The sequence below is a fragment of the Choloepus didactylus genome, chromosome 6 (genome assembly GCF_015220235.1).
Source record: "Choloepus didactylus isolate mChoDid1 chromosome 6, mChoDid1.pri, whole genome shotgun sequence".
Taxonomy (NCBI): domain Eukaryota; kingdom Metazoa; phylum Chordata; class Mammalia; order Pilosa; family Megalonychidae; genus Choloepus; species Choloepus didactylus.
In genome coordinates this window covers 86584255-86601445 of record NC_051312.1, presented here as the reverse complement: position 1 = coordinate 86601445, position 17191 = coordinate 86584255, and the positions used below count along the sequence as shown (strand labels likewise).

At 37.3% G+C, this 17191-nt stretch overlaps 1 protein-coding gene and 1 pseudogene across 1 annotated transcript in view; both read left to right on the top strand.

Moving 5' to 3' along the window:
- The window catches only part of FCHSD2 (FCH and double SH3 domains 2), a 442594-nt gene that overhangs the window by 412999 nt on the left and 12404 nt on the right, over nt 1-17191 (top strand). The window lies entirely within an intron of this gene.
- On the top strand, nt 14404-15589 carry LOC119535856 (annotated as a pseudogene).

Genomic DNA, 17191 nt, shown 5'->3' with positions numbered 1-17191 from the left:
GGCAGGGAGGGGCGCGGGTCCCCTGGCCGCAAAAACTTACAGATTTCGCTGATCTCAGCAGTTCGACATTTTCATGAGTGTTGTATGAAGTATGCCCAAAGACAGATTGCTCTGTGGTGTCCAGTCCATGCAGTTCCTGGCTTTCTACCTACTTTCCTGGAGGAGTAACTAAAACTTACAGCTCACCAGTCTGCCATCTTGCCCCGCCTCTCCGGGTAATGATCTTTTTATTGCGCTAAACTCCATACCAAAATTCCCACACTTTTAGTAAACCAATATTTCACATTCTCAGTAAGATCAGTTTAATTCTATTCAAAAAGCTTGTATTGAGCATGTGCTACTCATGAGACCCTTTGCTAGATACTGGGAGTTACCAAGTTAAGAATAATTTCTAATGAGTTAGTGTCCACAGATTGGGAGAACCAGTTTCTCCTACTGATAGCTAAGACCAAAAAGATGAACAGTTAAAATATAGAGAGAATTTCATTTCTTAAAGAAATATCTCCAGCCATATTATGTACTTTGACTTCCTGCATTGCATGATAACAAGCTCAAGGGCCTGACACAGTTCTTATATATAGAACATGTTCAAATTATTCATCTAAACTTCAAGATTTGCAATTTACTCCAGTTCAACCAACTAAACTTAAATGACTACCAAAGAAGAATTGACATTGTCAAGGATCTGTTATGTGCCAGGTTCTGTTTCAGGCACAGTCATACATTATCTTGATTAATGATCTCAATAGTCCTGGGTATAATTACAGAAAATAGGAAATAGGTTTAGAAGAGTTAAATATATCACCCAAGGGTACCCATCTAGTAAGTGGAAAGAGCTGGGATTTGAACCCAGATGTGTGTGCCTCTAAAGCCTTGTTTTTCACTGTACTCCCTTACTGTGTAGGTAACCCTTTAGTCCTCTAACCTTTATCACAATTCATTTTAATTATTGTATATTCTGTTTTTTTAACATTTGTTGAATTATCATTGAAGTCCTATTTACAAAATAATTAAGGGTCTCATGGGATTTTCAAGTACTGTGTGACCAGTTATCAACATTCCCAAGCTTTACTGATATTTTTAACTTCACTAAGGTATAATTGACATACAATAGACTGCACATATTTAAAGTATATGGTTTGATAAATTTGGGTATATATACCAGTGAAACCATCACCACAATCAAGATATGACTATACCCATCATTCCCAAAGATTTTCTCAAGCTCCTTTGTAATCCTTCCTTCCTGCCCCTCAGAGTCTGTAGCTTCTCTTTTCATTCTGTTCATAGTGTCTTTCAAAGAGCAGAATTAGTAATTTTGATGAAGTCCAACTTAATAAATTTTATAAGCCACATTATCTTCTAAAATTTTGTAATTTTAGTTTTTACATTTAAATCTATGATCCAGTATGAGTAAATCTTCATATATGGTGAGAAGAATGGATCAAAGTTCATTTTTTTTATAGAGGGATATTCAGTTGTACCAGCACCATGTGTTGAAAAGATGGTCCTTTCTCCATCTGAATTGCCTTTATATCTTTGTTCAAAATCAACTGACATATATGTGTGAGTCTGTTTCTGGACTTTTTGTTCTGTTCCATTTATCTACTTGTTTAGCTGGATGCCAGTACTACACTGTCTTGATGACTGCAGCTTTATAAGTCTTGGAGACAGATAGTGTAAGCCCCCCAACTTTCTTCTTTCTCAAAGTCCTTCCTATATTGAATGAATTTCAAATTCATTTCCATATGAATTTTAAAATCAGTCTTGTACCAAAAAAAGCCTACAGAGATTTTGATTGGTATTGCCATAAATCTATAATCAGTTTGAAGACAATTGACATCTTTGCAATATTGAATCTTCCATTACATGAACATGATAATATCTTTTAACTTATTTAAGTATTTAATTTCTCTCAGCAATGTTTTGTTTATACGTACACTAGTTATGTCTGTTGCACATACCCAAAGGTCTTGCATATTCTTTGTCAGATTTATTCCTATTTCTAGTTTTTTATGCCTTTATAAATGGCATTATTTCAACTTCCAATTGTTCCTTGCTAATATATAGAAATACAATCAATTTTTATTGATCTTGTGTCCTGCAACCTTGCTAAACTCACTTATTAGTTCTAGTAGCTGTTTTGTAGATTCCATAGGATGTTCTATATAATCATTCACGTGAATGAAGAAAGTTTTACTTCTTTCTTTCCAGTTGGTATCCCTTTTATTTCCTTCTTTGCTGCTTCTTCCCTCCCCCATCCCCACACCCTTACTGTAATCTCCAGGACAGCTTTGAATAGAGGTGGTGAGAACCCATGTCCTTGCCTTGTTCCTGATCTTAAAGAGAAAACAGTCTTTCTCCATTAAGTATGATGTTAACTGTAAGTTTTTTTGTAGATGTCCTTTGTTGTGTTGAAAAAGTTCTCTGTTTTTGTTCAGTTTGCTGACAGGAATGGATGTTGGATTTTGTCAAATGTTTTTCCTCTATCTGTTGAAATGATTATATCATTTTTCTTTTTCAGTTTATTGATACAGTGAATTGCACTGATTAATTTTCAAATATTAAACCAACCTGGCATTCCTGATGAACCCTACCTACTTTGTCATGATATATTATCCTTTCTATATATTGATTGTAATTAATACAAAAATTTTGATAAGCATATTTGCATCTCTGTTCATGGAAGATACTGATCTATATTTTCTTTTCATGTAATATTTTCATCTGGTTTTGGTATCAGACTAATGCTTGCCTCACAGAATGATTTGGGAAGTATCCAGTCCTCTTCAATTTTCTATAAGACTATGTAGAATTGATATTTTCTCTTCCTTAAATGTTTGGTAGAATTTGCCAGAACAGGTATCAGGGCCTGAAGTTTTCTTTTGGGGAAGGTTTTTAAACAACAAATTCTATTTCTTTAGTAGATACAGGGTTATTCAGGTTATTATTCTTGAGTGGTCTTTTGTAATTTTTTCTTTCAAGGAATTCATCCATTCCATCTAAGCATAAAGATGTTCATAATATTCTTTATTATACTTTGAGTATCTGTAGAATCTATAGTGATGTTGTATCTCTCATTCCTAATATTGATTATTTGTATCTTCTCTCTCTTTTTCCTAATCATTCTGCTACAGTTTTATCAATTTGATTGATGATCTCAAAAAACCAGCTTTTGGTTTCATTGATTTTTCTCTATTATTCTGTTTTCTATTTCACTGATTTCTGCTCTAGTTTTTATTATTTCATTTCTCCTAATTAATTTTGATTTAATTTGCTCTTTTCTAATTTATTAAGGTGGAAGCTGATGTCAATTTGAGACCTTCCTTCTTTTTTAATATAGGCATTTGGTACTGCACATTTCCTTCTAAATATTGCTTTAGCTGCATTGCACAAATTCCAACATGCTGCATTATTTTCATTCAGTTCAAAATATTTTCTAAACTGCCTTTTGACAAATTCTTCTTTTACTCATGGGTTTTTTAAAAGTTATTCATGAGTTTCCAAATATTTGGGGATTTTCCAGATATATTGGTATTATTGATTTCTATTTCTATTGAAATAGAAACATAATTGAATCCTTTCAAATTTATGATTCTTGTTTTGTGGCACAATATATGGTATATGTTGGTTAAAGTTCCATGTGTGCTTGAAAAGATATGTATTTTGCTGCTCTTAGGTGTCATGTTCTATAAAATATCAATTAAGTCAAGTTAGTTGATAGTGTTGTTCAAGTCTTCTATACCCTCACTGATTTTCTGTGTACTCTATCTGATGCCATCGTGCCTTATGAGAATTTCCACTCCGTTAGGAGGGAACAGGAATTATTCCCAGATCTATGTGAGCACCAAGGATTAGTCTCTCTAACCCTTTTGGGTGGTTTTATCCCTGGCTTTAGATAGTTTTTTGAGGAACTTGTGCTGGTGAGAACTCAGCTGAAGACTTGGGAGAGAACCAGAGTTTTCTCTCTGCATTTCTCTCCTCTTCATTTTTCTGCCCTGTGAACTCTAGCCACTTTGGCCTCCCCAAATTCCCAGTGCATCTCCTCAACTCAGGGATACCACCAGCTTCCACCTGGAGTCCTCTCTCACACCTCTCAGCCTGGAAGCTTTCTTCAGACAGTAAGTTGAAGGGAATTGTTTCCTGTCTCTCAGGGATCACTGTCTTTCATTGTATGATGTCCAATGTCTTAAAAATTTCTTCCATGTATTTTTAACAGATTTTTAGTTGTTTCTTGCAGGAGGTTAAATCTGGTCCCTGGTACTCCATCTTGCCTGGAAATGGAAATACATTTTACTGCTGTTTTTAGCATCATCTTTCGTAACCTACCTGTGTTGTGTTCTTCTCTGCCCAGGCATTGTTCGTCGGTTCTGCTAGTCTATTAAAAGGGGCTACCAGATTCTTTATCTACATTCTACCTTCCTCATAAAGAAAACAAAAGCTAACTACTAAGTACCTCCTGTGCACCAAGCATGTGATAAGAGCTTTAAATATATTACCTCATTTATGATAACCCTGTGAAGAAGAAATTAGATTCATTATAGAGCTGGGGTAATTGAAGTTGAGAAGTTAAAGAACATGCCCAAGTAAGTGGCACAGTCAACATTGAAACCCAAGTCTGTCAGACCCCAGGAGCAATTGCTTTCCACTTCATGACAGTACCACGGAGCTGATGAAGCCCTTTAGAGGTTATTTTGCTGACTACAAGAAGACAGCTACTAAAACCAACTCAAAAAGATTCTTCTCATCTGCCCTTGGAATAAGAGCATGCACTTTACATCTAAGGAAGGAAAATCATTAGTATAGCCAGAAAGAATAGTTTTGATTGACGTTCTATCAAGTGACAGGAAAGAAAAGGGATGAGAGAGCAGTAGTTAAGATAAAGCACAGAGGAAGAATGTGATTTTAGAAATGCTCGGTCAAGAAAAAGTTGTAACAATTAAGTTACAGAGGATGTAAGAGGAAAAAGGACGGAATTATTCTGAAATAACATGCTTTGGAAAGCCACTAGAGCAATGCAAAAGCATTTGGCAGAGATCCCTGTTGCTGTCATTGCATCTTTTCATTCTCTTCCATGGGAATCAAAAAATGAACTCAAAATAAAGGGAAGAAAGGAATGTTTCATATCGACCAGTGTTGCCAAGATAAAATGTTTTGGCTTGATTCCCAGTGCCAAAGCACAGTAATGTTAGTTAACATTCCTTATATATATTTTTTCAGAAAATTGTCCTACCCACTTTAGCTTTAACATTAGTTTTTATAAATGTGTGGGTGTTTTGTTTTGTTTGTGGTGCCCACAGTTGTGTTTCTTTTTAATGCCCATAACCTTTCCTAGAATGTGAAGGCAATGTCTTCTTAGTATATAAAAATATTTTTAAAGTAGTTTCATGGAAATTTCTAGCATATGATCCTTATTCTTTTATATGACACAATGCCCTTTTGAAAAACAGTTAATAGTATCATAAGTCTGGGATTCAAGAGGTCAAGATACGAGTCTATTTTGCCACTGATCTGACTGACCATAGACGAATTATTTATATGGCACATGATTACCTTACTCAGCTGTGGAGAATTTTCACTAATAATAATAAGTGAGAATATTCAGGGACTTTTGAAATGGAAGCAATAAATGTGGCAGAAAAAAATGTAGTATTTATTCTTCTTGAATCCCCCACAATTATATAGAATTTTATTAGGGAAATAGCAGTTAAGAGGAGAGTCAGTTTTTAAACATTGGTAACATTTACTCAAAAAATCATTTTAATTCATGAAAAATGGAACTTGACAGTACAGGTAGCCCCTGCTTTTAGACTCATTGCAGCCCAGGAAATCTTCTGACCCGCCTCTCCATTTACCTCTTCTGTATTTCACACAGCCCCCTGCACTTAGCACTTATCTGTGGTTGTTCTCCACCTTAGATTGTGAACTCCTGAAAAGCAGACCCTGTGTCCTTCATCTCAGTATCTTAGAGCCTACCCCAGTGTTCAGCATGTAGTTGGTGTTTGCTGTTTTAATTAATTACTGTGAGGCCCAGTCCTGACAATCCATTCCTTTTATCCTTAACATACAAACATTGCTGGCTTTGTATTTTGAATATGGGAAAAAGCAGTCAAATAAATGCTTATTTGTAGCAAAACACAAAGATGAGATTTTGAGGCTTTTTTTTCCCCTTCTTTGGAGTTTTAACTTAAAAACCAAAACATGCTTATTCTAACAGTTCAAATATAGTACAGCAATATAAAAAAAACAAGTCAGTCATTTAGTCTAGTCTCCAGTCTTGACTATTCTTACTCTGCTTCCCCCTGTCAGGTAGCTATGCTCATATACATATTATTTCTACTTAATTTATCATGGACACTGCTCCAGATCAATACATGAGGCTATAACTCCTTTTTAATTTGTATTATCCATCAATAAAATGGATTTGTCATACTTTTACTCAACCATTCCCCTGTTAATGGACATATAAGTTGTCAAGGCTTTTGCCACTGCAAGCAGTGTTGCAATAAACCTCCTAGAATATATAGGTTACACACTAGTGCTTTTATTTTTGCATCATGGAGTCACAAAAGTAGAATTGCTAGATCAAGTAGTGTGTTTATTTTTTTATTTCAGTAATTGGGTTATTTTCCAAAAAGGATGTATCATTTCACATTTGTACAAGACATGGATGAAAGCCTGCTTCTCCACATTTGTGGTAGTATTTATATGTCTTTTTTTTTTTTTCAATCTTCATTTTATTGAGATATATTCACATACCACGCAGTCATACAAAACAAATCGTACTTTCGATTGTTTACAGTACCATTACATAGTTGTACATTCATCACCTAAATCAATCCCTGACACCTTCATTAGCACACACACAAAAATAACAAGAATAATAATTAGAGTGAAAAAGAGCAATTGAAGTAAAAAAGAACACTGAGTACCTTTGTCTGTTTGTTTCCTTCCCCTATTTTTCTACTCATCCATCCATAAACTAGACAAAGTGGAGTGTGGTCCTTATGGCTTTCCCAATCCCATTGTCACCCCTCATAAGCTACATTTTTATACAACTGTCTTCGAGATTCATGGGTTCTGGGTTGTAGTTTGATAGTTTCAGGTATCCACCACCAGCTACCCCAATTCTTTAGAACCTAAAAAGGGTTGTCTAAAGTATGCATAAGAGTGCCCACCAGAGTGACCTCTCGGCTCCTTTTGGAATCTCTCTGCCACTGAAGCTTATTTCATTTCCTTTCACATCCCCCTTTTGGTCAAGAAGATGTTCTCCGTCCCACGATGCCAGGTCTACATCCTTCCCCGGGAGTCGTATTCCACGTTGCCAGAGAGATTCACTCCCCTGGGTGTCTGATCCCATGTAGGGGGGAGGGCAGTGATTTCACCTTTCAAGTTGGCTTAGCTAGAGAGACAGGGCCACATCTGAGCAACAAAGAGGCATTCGGGAGGAGGCTCTTAGGCACAACCACAGGGAGGCCTAGCCTCTCCTTTGCAGCAACCGTCTTCCCAAGGGTAAAACCTGTGGTAGAGGGCTCAACCCATCAAACCACCAGTCCCCTATGTCTGTGGACATGTTAGCAACCATGGAGGTGGGGTAGGCGAATACCCCTGCATTCTCCACAGGCTCCTCAAGGGGGCACTAAATCTTTTTTTTTCCTTGTTTTTCTTTTTCTCTTTTTTTTTTTTTTAACTTTCCCTTCTTTTTTAAATCAACTGTATGAAAAAAAAAGTTAAAAAGAAAGCAAACATACAATAAAAGAACATTTCAAAGAGACCATAACAAGGGAGTAAGAAAAAGACAACTAACCTAAGATAACTGCTTAACTTCCAGCATGTTCCTACTTTACCCCAAGAAAGTTACCTAATATTGCAACATTTCTGTGAACTTGCTCCTACTATATCCATCAGAAATTAACAGACCATAGTCATTCCTGGGCATCCCCAGTACGTTAAATAGCTTATCTGTTCTTCTTGGATTATTGTTCCCCCTTCCTTAATTGCTCTCTATTGCTAGTTCCCCTACATTCTACATTATAAACCATTTGTTTTACATTTTTCAAAGTTCACATTAGTGGTAGCATATAATATTTCTCTTTTTGTGCCTGGCTTATTTCGCTCAGCATTATGTCTTCAAGGTTCATCCATGTTGTCATATGTTTCACGAGATCGTTTCTTCTTACTGCCGCGTAGTATTCCATCGTGTGTATATACCACATTTTATTTATCCACTCATCTGTTGAAGGACATTTGGGTTGTTTCCATCTCTTGGCAATTGTGAATAATGCTGCTATGAACATTGGCGTGCAGATATCTGTTCGTGTCACTGCTTTGCGATCCTCCGGGTATATACCGAGAAGTGCAATCGCTGGATCGAATGGTAACTCTATATCTAGTTTTCTAAGGAACTGCCAGACTGACTTCCAGAGTGGCTGAACCATTATACAGTCCCACCAACAATGAATAAGACTTCCAATTTCTCCACATCCCCTCCAGCATTTGTAGTTTCCTGTTTGTTTAATGGCAGCCATTCTAACCGGTGTTAGATGGTATCTCATTGTGGTCTTAATTTGCATCTCTCTAATAGCTAGTGAAGCTGAACATTTTTTCATGTGTTTCTTGGCCATTTGTATTTCCTCTTCAGAGAACTGTCTTTTCATATCTTTTGCCCATTTTATAATTGGGCCGACTGTACTATTGTCATTGAGTTGTAGGATTTCTTTGTATATGCAAGATATCAGTCTTTTGTCAGATACATGTTTTCCAAAAATTTTTTCCCATTGAGTTGGCTGCCTCTTTACCTTTTTGAGAAATCCCTTTGAGGTGCAGAAACTTCTAAGCTTGAGGAGTTCCCATTTATCTATTTTCTCTTTTGTTGCTTGTGCTTTGGGTGTAAAGTCTAGGAAGTGGCCGCCTATTCAAGGTCTTGAAGATTTTTTCCTACATTATCTTCTAGGAGTTTTATGGTACTTTCTTTTATATTGAGATCTTTGGTCCATTTTGAGTTAATTTTTGTGTAGGGGGTGAGGTAGGGGTCCTCTTTCATTCTTTTGGATATGGATATCCAACACTCCCAGCCCCATTTGTTGAAAAGACCATTATGACTCAGTTCGGTGACTTTGGGGGCCTTATCAAAGATCAGTCGGCCATAGATCTGAGGGTCTATCTCCGAATTCTCAATTCGATTCCATTGATCTGTATGTCTATCTTTGTGCCAGTACCATGCTGTTTTGGCAACTGTGGCTTTATAATAAGCTTCAAAGTCAGGGAGTGTAAGTCCTCCCACTTCGTTTTTCTTTTTTAGAGTGTCTTTAGCAATTCAAGGCATCTTCCCTTTCCAAATAAATTTGATAACTAGCTTTTCCAAGTCTGCAAAGTAGGTTGTTGGAATTTTGATTGGGATTGCATTGAATCTGTAGATGAGTTTGGGTAGAATTGACATCTTAATGACATTTAGTCTTCCTATCCATGAACATGGAATATTTTTCCATCTTTTAAGGTCCCCTTCTATTTCTTTTAGTAGAGTTATGTAGTTTTCTTTGTATAGGTCTTTTACATCTTTGCTTAAGTTTATTCCTAGGTACTTGATTTTTTTAGTTGCTATTGAAAATGGTATCTTTTTCTTGAGTGTCTCTTCAGTTTGTTCCTTTCTAGCATATAGAAACATTACTGACTTATGTGCATTAACCTTGTATCCCGCTACTTTGCCAAATTTGTTTATTAGCTCTAGTAGGTGTATCGTCGATTTCTCAGGGTTTTCTAGATATAAGATCATATCATCTGCAAACAATGACAGTTTTACTTCTTCTTTTCCAATTTGGATGCCTTTTATTTCTTTGTCGTGCCGGATTGCCCTGGCTAGCACTTCCAGCACAATGTTGAATAACAGTGGTGACAGCGGGCATCCTTGTCTTGTTCCTGATCTTAGAGGGAAGGCTTTCAGTCTCTCACCATTGAGTACTGTGCTGGCTGTGGGTTTTTCATATATGCTCTTTATCATGTTGAGGAAGTTTCCTTCAATTCCTACCTTTTGAAGTGTTTTTATCAAAAAGGGATGTTGGATTTTGTCAAATGCTTTTTCAGCATCTATTGAGATGATCAATTGATTTTTCCCTTTTGACTTGTTAATGTGTTGTAATACATTGATTGATTTTCTTATGTTGAACCATCCTTGCATGCCTGGAATAAACCCCACTTGGTCATGGTGTATGATTTTTTTAATGTGTCTTTGGATTCGATTTGCAAGTATTTTGTTGAGGATTTTTGCATCTATATTCATTAGGGAGATTGGCCGGTAGTTTTCCTTTTTTGTAGCATCTTTGCCTGGTTTTGGTATTAGATTGATGTTAGCTTCATAAAATGAGTTAGGTAGTGTTCCATTTTCTTTAATGTTTTGAAAGAGTTTGAGTAAGATTGGTGTCAGTTCTTTCTGGAAAGTTTGGTAGAATTCCCCTGTGAAGCCATCTGGCCCTGGGCATTTATTTGTGGGAAGATTTTTGATGACTGATTGGATCTCTTTGCTTGTGATGGGTTGGTTGAGGTCTTCTGTTTCTTCTCTGGTCAGTCTAGGTTGTTCATATGTTTCCAGCAAATTGTCCATTTCCTCTACATTATCCAGTTTGTTGCCATACAGTTGTTCATAGTATCCTCTTATAATTTTTTTAATTTCTTCAGGATCTGCAGTTATGTCACCTTTTTCATTCATTATTTTGTTTATATGGGTCTTCTCTCTTTTTGATTTTGTCAGTCTAGCTAGGGGCTTGTCAATCTTGTTGATCTTCTCAAAGAACCAACTTTTGGTGATATTTATCCTCTCTATTGTTTTTTTGTTCTCTATGTCATTTATTTCTGCTTTAATCCTTGTTATTTCTTTTCTTCTACTTGGTTTAGGATTGGTTTGCTGTTCATTTTCTAGCTTCTTCGGTTGATCCATTAGTTCTTTGATTTTGGCTCTTTCTTCCTTTTTAATATATGCATTTAGTGCTATAAATTTCCCCCTCAGCACTGCTTTTGCTGCATCCCATAGGTTTTGGTATGTTGTGTTCTCATTTTCATTCATCTCTATATATTTAGCAATTTCTCTTGCTATTTCTTCATTAACCCACTGATTGTTTAGGAGTGTGTTGTTTAACCTCCAGGTATTTGTGAATTTTCTAAGTCTCTGATGGTTATTGACTTCTAATTGTATTCCATTGTGGTCAGAGAATGTGCTTTGAATAATTTCAATCTTTTTAAATTTACTGAGGCTTGTTTTATGTCCCAGCATATGATCTATTCTGGAGAAAGTTCCATGAGCACTAGAAAAGTATGTGTATCCTGGTGATTTGGGATGTAATGTCCTGTATATGTCTGTTAAATCTAATTCATTTATCAGATTGTTTAGGTTTTCAATTTCCTTATTGGTCTTCTGTCTGGTTGATCTATCTATAGGAGAGAGTGATGTGTTGAAGTCTCCCACCATTATTGTGGAAACGTCAATTGCTTCCTTTAGTTTTGCCAGTGTTTCTCTCATGTATTTTGTGGCACCTTGATTGGGTGCATAGACATTTACGATTGTTATTTCTTCTTGCTGAATTGCCCCTTTTATTAGTATGTAGTGGCCTTCTTTGTCTCTCAAAACATCCCTGCATTTGAAGTCTATTTTATCTGAGATTAATATTGCTACACCTGCTTTCTTTTGGCTGTAGCTTGCATGAAATATTTTTTTCCATCCTTTCACTTTCAGTTTCTTTGTGTCCTTGTGTCTAAGATGAGTCTCTTGTATGCAACATATTGATGGTTCATTTTTTTTGATCCATTCTGCGAATCTATATCTTTTAATTGGGGAGTTTAATCCATTTACATTGAACGTTATAACCGTGAAGGCATTTCTTGAATCAGCCATCTTATCCTTTGGTTTATGTTTGTCATATTTTTCCCCTCTGTCTATTAATATCCTTTATTGTACCCATACCGAATCTCTTTAGTACTGAACCTTTCTCCAAGTCTCTCTGTCCTTTCTTTGTTTCTCTGTCTGTAGGGCTCCCTTTAGTATCTCCAGTAGGGCAGGTCTCTTGTTAGCATATTCTCTCAGCATCTGTTTGTCTGTGAAAAATTTAAGCTCTCCCTCAAATTTGAAGGAGAGCTTTGCTGGATAAAGTATTCTTGGCTGGAAATTTTTCTCAATCAGAATTTTAAATATATCGTGCCACTGCCTTCTTGCCTCCATGGTGGCTGCTGAGTAGTCACTACTTAGTCTTATGCTGTTTCCTTTGTATGTGGTGAATTGCTTTTCTCTTGCTGCTTTCAGAACTTGCTCGTTCTCTTCTGTGTTTGACACTGTGATCAGTATATGTCTCGGAGTGGGTTTATTTGGATTTATTCTATTTGGGGTTCGCTGAGCATTTATGATTTGTGTATTTATGTTGTTTAGAAGATTTGGGAAGTTTTCCCCAACAATTTCTTTGAATACTCTTCCTAGACCTTTACCCTTTTCTTCCCCTTCTGGGACACCAATGAGTCTTATATTCAGACGTTTCATATTATCTATCATATCCCTGAGGTCCATTTCGATTTTTTCAATTTTTTTCCCCATTCTTTCTTTTATGCTTTCATTTTCCATTCTGTCATCTTCCAGGTCACTGATTCGTTGTTCAACTTCCTCTAGTCTTGTACTATGAGTGTCCAGAATCTTTTTAATTTGGTCAACAGTTTCTTTAATTTCCATAAGATCATCCATTTTTTTATTTAGTCTTGCAATGTCTTCTTTATGCTCTTCTAGGGTCTTCTTGATTTCCTTTGTCTCCCGTACTATGGTCTCATTGTTCATCTTTAGTTCTTTGAGTAGCTGCTCTAGGTGCTGTGTCTCTTCTGGTCTTTTGATTTGGGTGCTTGGGCTTGGGTTATCCATATCGTCTGGTTTTTTCATATGCTTTATAATTTTCTGTTGTTTTTGGCCTCGTGGCATTTGCTGAACTTGATAGGGTTCTTTTAGGATTTGTAGACCAATTGAAGTCCTTATCTCTAATGTATCAGATCTACAGCTTCGTGGAGTACACTTTCTCTAACTAACCAGCAGGTGGCGTCCACGAGCCACCTGTTCTCCACAAGCCAGTTCTCCCCTGCTTAGCCTTTTTGGTGAGTGGGGGAGTGAGTCTTGTGGAGTCCAATTGGTGTACCAAGCTTGCGTGTGTAGTTGGTGTTGGCTGCCCTGTATATGGGGCGTGTTTCTGGGCAGTCAGGGAGTGGGGGGGTGGCTCTAACAATCAAATCTCCCTGGTGATACTAGAGTTTTAAGGCTGCTGCAATAGTCTAATCCTTCAGTTCAGTCCTGCCACAGTTTGTCTCTGCCACTGACCCAGAAGTCCTTGGTATTGGCGTATGGCTCCTGAGACTTGCAAGTGGGCCCCTCTTCCAGGCCGTGCACCCCGGGTCCTCTGTTGAGGGATGACTGTGCTATGTCACAGGTGAGTGCCGTCCCCCTAGGGCAGTTCTGGGCTGCTGGGCTGTGTAGGGAGGCTCCCAGTCTGCTCAAATGATGGCTGAATGGGGCTTTGTTAATTCACACTGCTCTACCTTCCCAACTCTGGGACAATCAGCTGAGGTTGCAGGGAAGGCTAATGCCCACGCCCAGTTTTGTGGTGTGTGCCTGTTATTTGAAGCACTTCCGTCACACTGGGTTGTCTGGGGCAGTTCTGGGCTATGGGGCTGGCGATGGGCAGGAGTGTTTCCTGTCCACCAGGATGATGGCTGTGAGCGGACACCCCCCTTTTCTTGGGAAGTTGTGGTGTTTAGTGAATTTTCTCAGCCACTGGATTATTGCGTTTTGTCTCAGAGCTCTCCTAGTTCTGCTCTTGACTTGACCTGCCCAAATTGCAGGTCTTTGAACCTTTCTGTATTGGGCTTCTTAGAGTAATTGTTTTAGAAAAAGAAAAAAGGATTAAAAAAAAAAAAAAAAAGGGGCCCTCCTCAGAGATCTAATGGGTTATTGAAATGCTAAGAGACAAAGCAACCAGGGCCATTAAGGAAAGGTCCACAGGGCAGAGAGATCAGCTTTTCTTCGGGATTTGCATATGTGCCTCATGGCCCGCCTGTGCTCTGCCCTTCCCCCTTCCACGCTCACCAGAACTCCAAAAATCCTCCGCTTTTATTTTGGAGTTTTTCGTGTTGTTTTTTTTCTATGCCTGTCTCCTCTCTGCTGGGCTGGCTGCTCTCAGATTCTCTGGTGTCTGGTCTCCGTCTATCTATGGTTGGCGTTTGGATCAGCAGAATGAGTTTCCGATAAGGGCTGCCATTGCAGTTCCCCCTTCTCCTTCCCGGAGCTGACAGCCCCTCCTCCCCCAGGACTGAGCCTGGCAGGGAGGGGTGCAGGTCCCCTGGCCGCAAAAACTTACAGATTTTGCTGATCTCAGCAGTTCCACGTTTTCATGAGTGTTGTATGAAGTATGCCCAAAGTCAGATTGCTCTGTGGTGTCCAGTCCACGCAGTTCCTGGCTTTCTACCTCCTTTCCTGGAGGAGTAACTCTATATGTCTTTTTAATGTTTCCCAATCTGATTGGTAAAAATGGTAAGGGCCTTTAATAGTAGATATTTAATAGTGAAAAGTAAAAGAATAGACGAAACTGCCATCACCACTGCAGGCTCAGTGTGAGAGGGAGGGCCGAGGACCCAGCAAACCTCCGTCCCATCTGCAACAGGGTGGGCATGGGAGGACCCACCAGAGCCATGGAGGATGGGTGGTCTGCATTGCCAAAAAGATGGACGTGGTGGTGCAGAAAAGATGGTGCAGAAAAAGAACATGGCTAGAGCATTGGATTTTCTGAAAGAGCTTGAGAATATCCCCATGACCCTGGAATGATTATAGTCCATGAGAATCAGAATGTCAGTTAATGCTATTTGCAAGCAGATTACAGATGAAGAAGTTACATCTTTAGTAATGTCTTTCATCAAATCCTGGAAAAAGTTATTAGATGCACCATCAACTGATACCATGAATAGAACGAAAAAGAATCTATGATTACATCACAGAATAGTCCTAAAGCAAGAGGAGAAAGTAGCTCCAGTGGCAACATAAGCAACAGAAAGGATGAGACAAATGCTTGAGACATTTATGTTTCATCTTTTCCTCGGACACCCGGCACTTCTGATTGGTTGAAGTGTTGGGAGATGCTTGCTGCAGCTTTCCAAACAAGAGATGACTGCATTGCTGTTGGAGCTGATGAGGAAGAATTAGGCTCTTAAGTTGAGGAAGCTATGTATCAAGAAAGAAATAAGGAATGCAGGCATGAAGTAAGATATCAAATCTTAAGGATACAAGGAATCCAAATTTAAGGGAAAATGTGCTGTGTGAGAATATTCCTCCTGTCTTACTTGCTAGAAGGACAGCAGACAAAATGGCTAGTAATGAGCTCAGAGAGATGTGGAAAAACTTGACCAAAGAAGCCATCAGAGAGCATCAAATGGCCAAAATGGGTAGAACCCAGACTGTTCACACGTGGCAAATGTAAAAAGAACTATCCTTACATGCAAGTACAAACCTATACATAGTGTTGATGAATCAGTGACAACAGGTGTTGCCTATCATGAATGTGGAAGCTGATGGAAGTTCATTTGAGGTGGAAGAATTGGCAAGATGTCTGGACCATTAAGAAAATGGATTTTGTAATTAGCATTAAAACTATGCCAAGCAACTAGTTTTCCTGCAAATCAGATTTTTAAAGCAGCATACACATCCCTTGGGTCAATCTTTGTTTTTGGCATAACATCCCTTCCTTAGATGCCTTTCGTAGTTTCAGATCAGTAGGGAGACCATATAATAATTTTATGGTATCTATTTGAATTTTTTTTCATTTTTATAAGTAAATTGACTGAAACCTTTATCAGTTAAACTTTTGGCAGTTTTTTCTTCTTTAAGAAAAATGTACCTTAACGTTTTATAGTCTAAAACATACATTCTTAAAATGGTATTCTTCTCTTTTTATAAATAAATGGAAATTATATTTTTTCCATATTGGCATGTACCCGCAAGTATTTAAAAAGAAGGAAAGGTAATATAATTTTAGGTTTATCAAATATGTGTATTCAAATAATACTTGACTGCTTATCTAAATTGTACGTAATATTTGAACTAGCATATGAATTTGATTTTGATTATTATGTTCACAAACCTGGGATAATTAGATATTTGCAGCTGTAAGTAACTGTGGATATCATTTCTTTTGTTGTACATACATACCATTTGTTCTTAATAGATTGTACTTTTGGAAACATTACTTTGTTGAAATAAGTTTGATTTTGTTTGTTTACCTGCTTAACTTTGTAGTTTATTTTAGTTTTGTAGAAGAACACTATCATAGTTTAGTATGGCTTTCCATAAATCCCTGCATAGGCAAAGAATGAAGCTTCCAACATTTTTTTCCTTCATAGGAAAACACCCTGGAAAGACAATGTTAACATTTTACTATAGTGTAGTTAATGTAAACAGTTCAAGACTTGATTTTGATTTGGAAATCCGTATTGACCTAGCTTAAGGATTGTATAAACCATTAAAGCTGTGGTCTTTCCAAATGGAGGTTGATAGAAAATATTTTTGTCCTGAGTCTTATTAGCTGACTTTCTTTGTTATATGCTCAAAGAGGTTATTGAACAAACTGCATATATTGGGCTCTAATGCAAATTATCTTATAGTACAGATTTTGCCATTAAATTTTACTTTTTGTTTAAGAGTGTACCATTTGTTCTGTTAGGTTCATAAAGGCCTTTGTTACAAAGTCCACATTTTATTATGCTCAATCTACATTCTATCAAACATCTCTAGAAAAGACCTCAGTACATGTTTTGCACTCCCCTCAGCTCCCTTTTTTCCCATTTATCTTTGCAAATCAGTTAGGTGTAATACAGAAAACAATATTTAAAGATCCGTAGTAAGACCCATATACATAAGAATTGGGTCCTTGGTGCCAACCCACCTTTACTTTGTCAGTTCACAGATTAACCTGTTGCACATTGTTTAAAAAATAAAGTGCATTTTTTGAAAAAGTGAGTTTAAGAAAAGAGTAAAATTAAAATAGTCCCACTTTTAAATTAAGTGACTCATTTTAATATTTAATTCAATTGTGTTTTGTTAAAAAAAAAGTGAACAGATATGAATACATATTACTTTGAAAGACATTTTTACTCTTGGTTTTAAAGAGAAAGTAATCTGTGTCTTTTCATA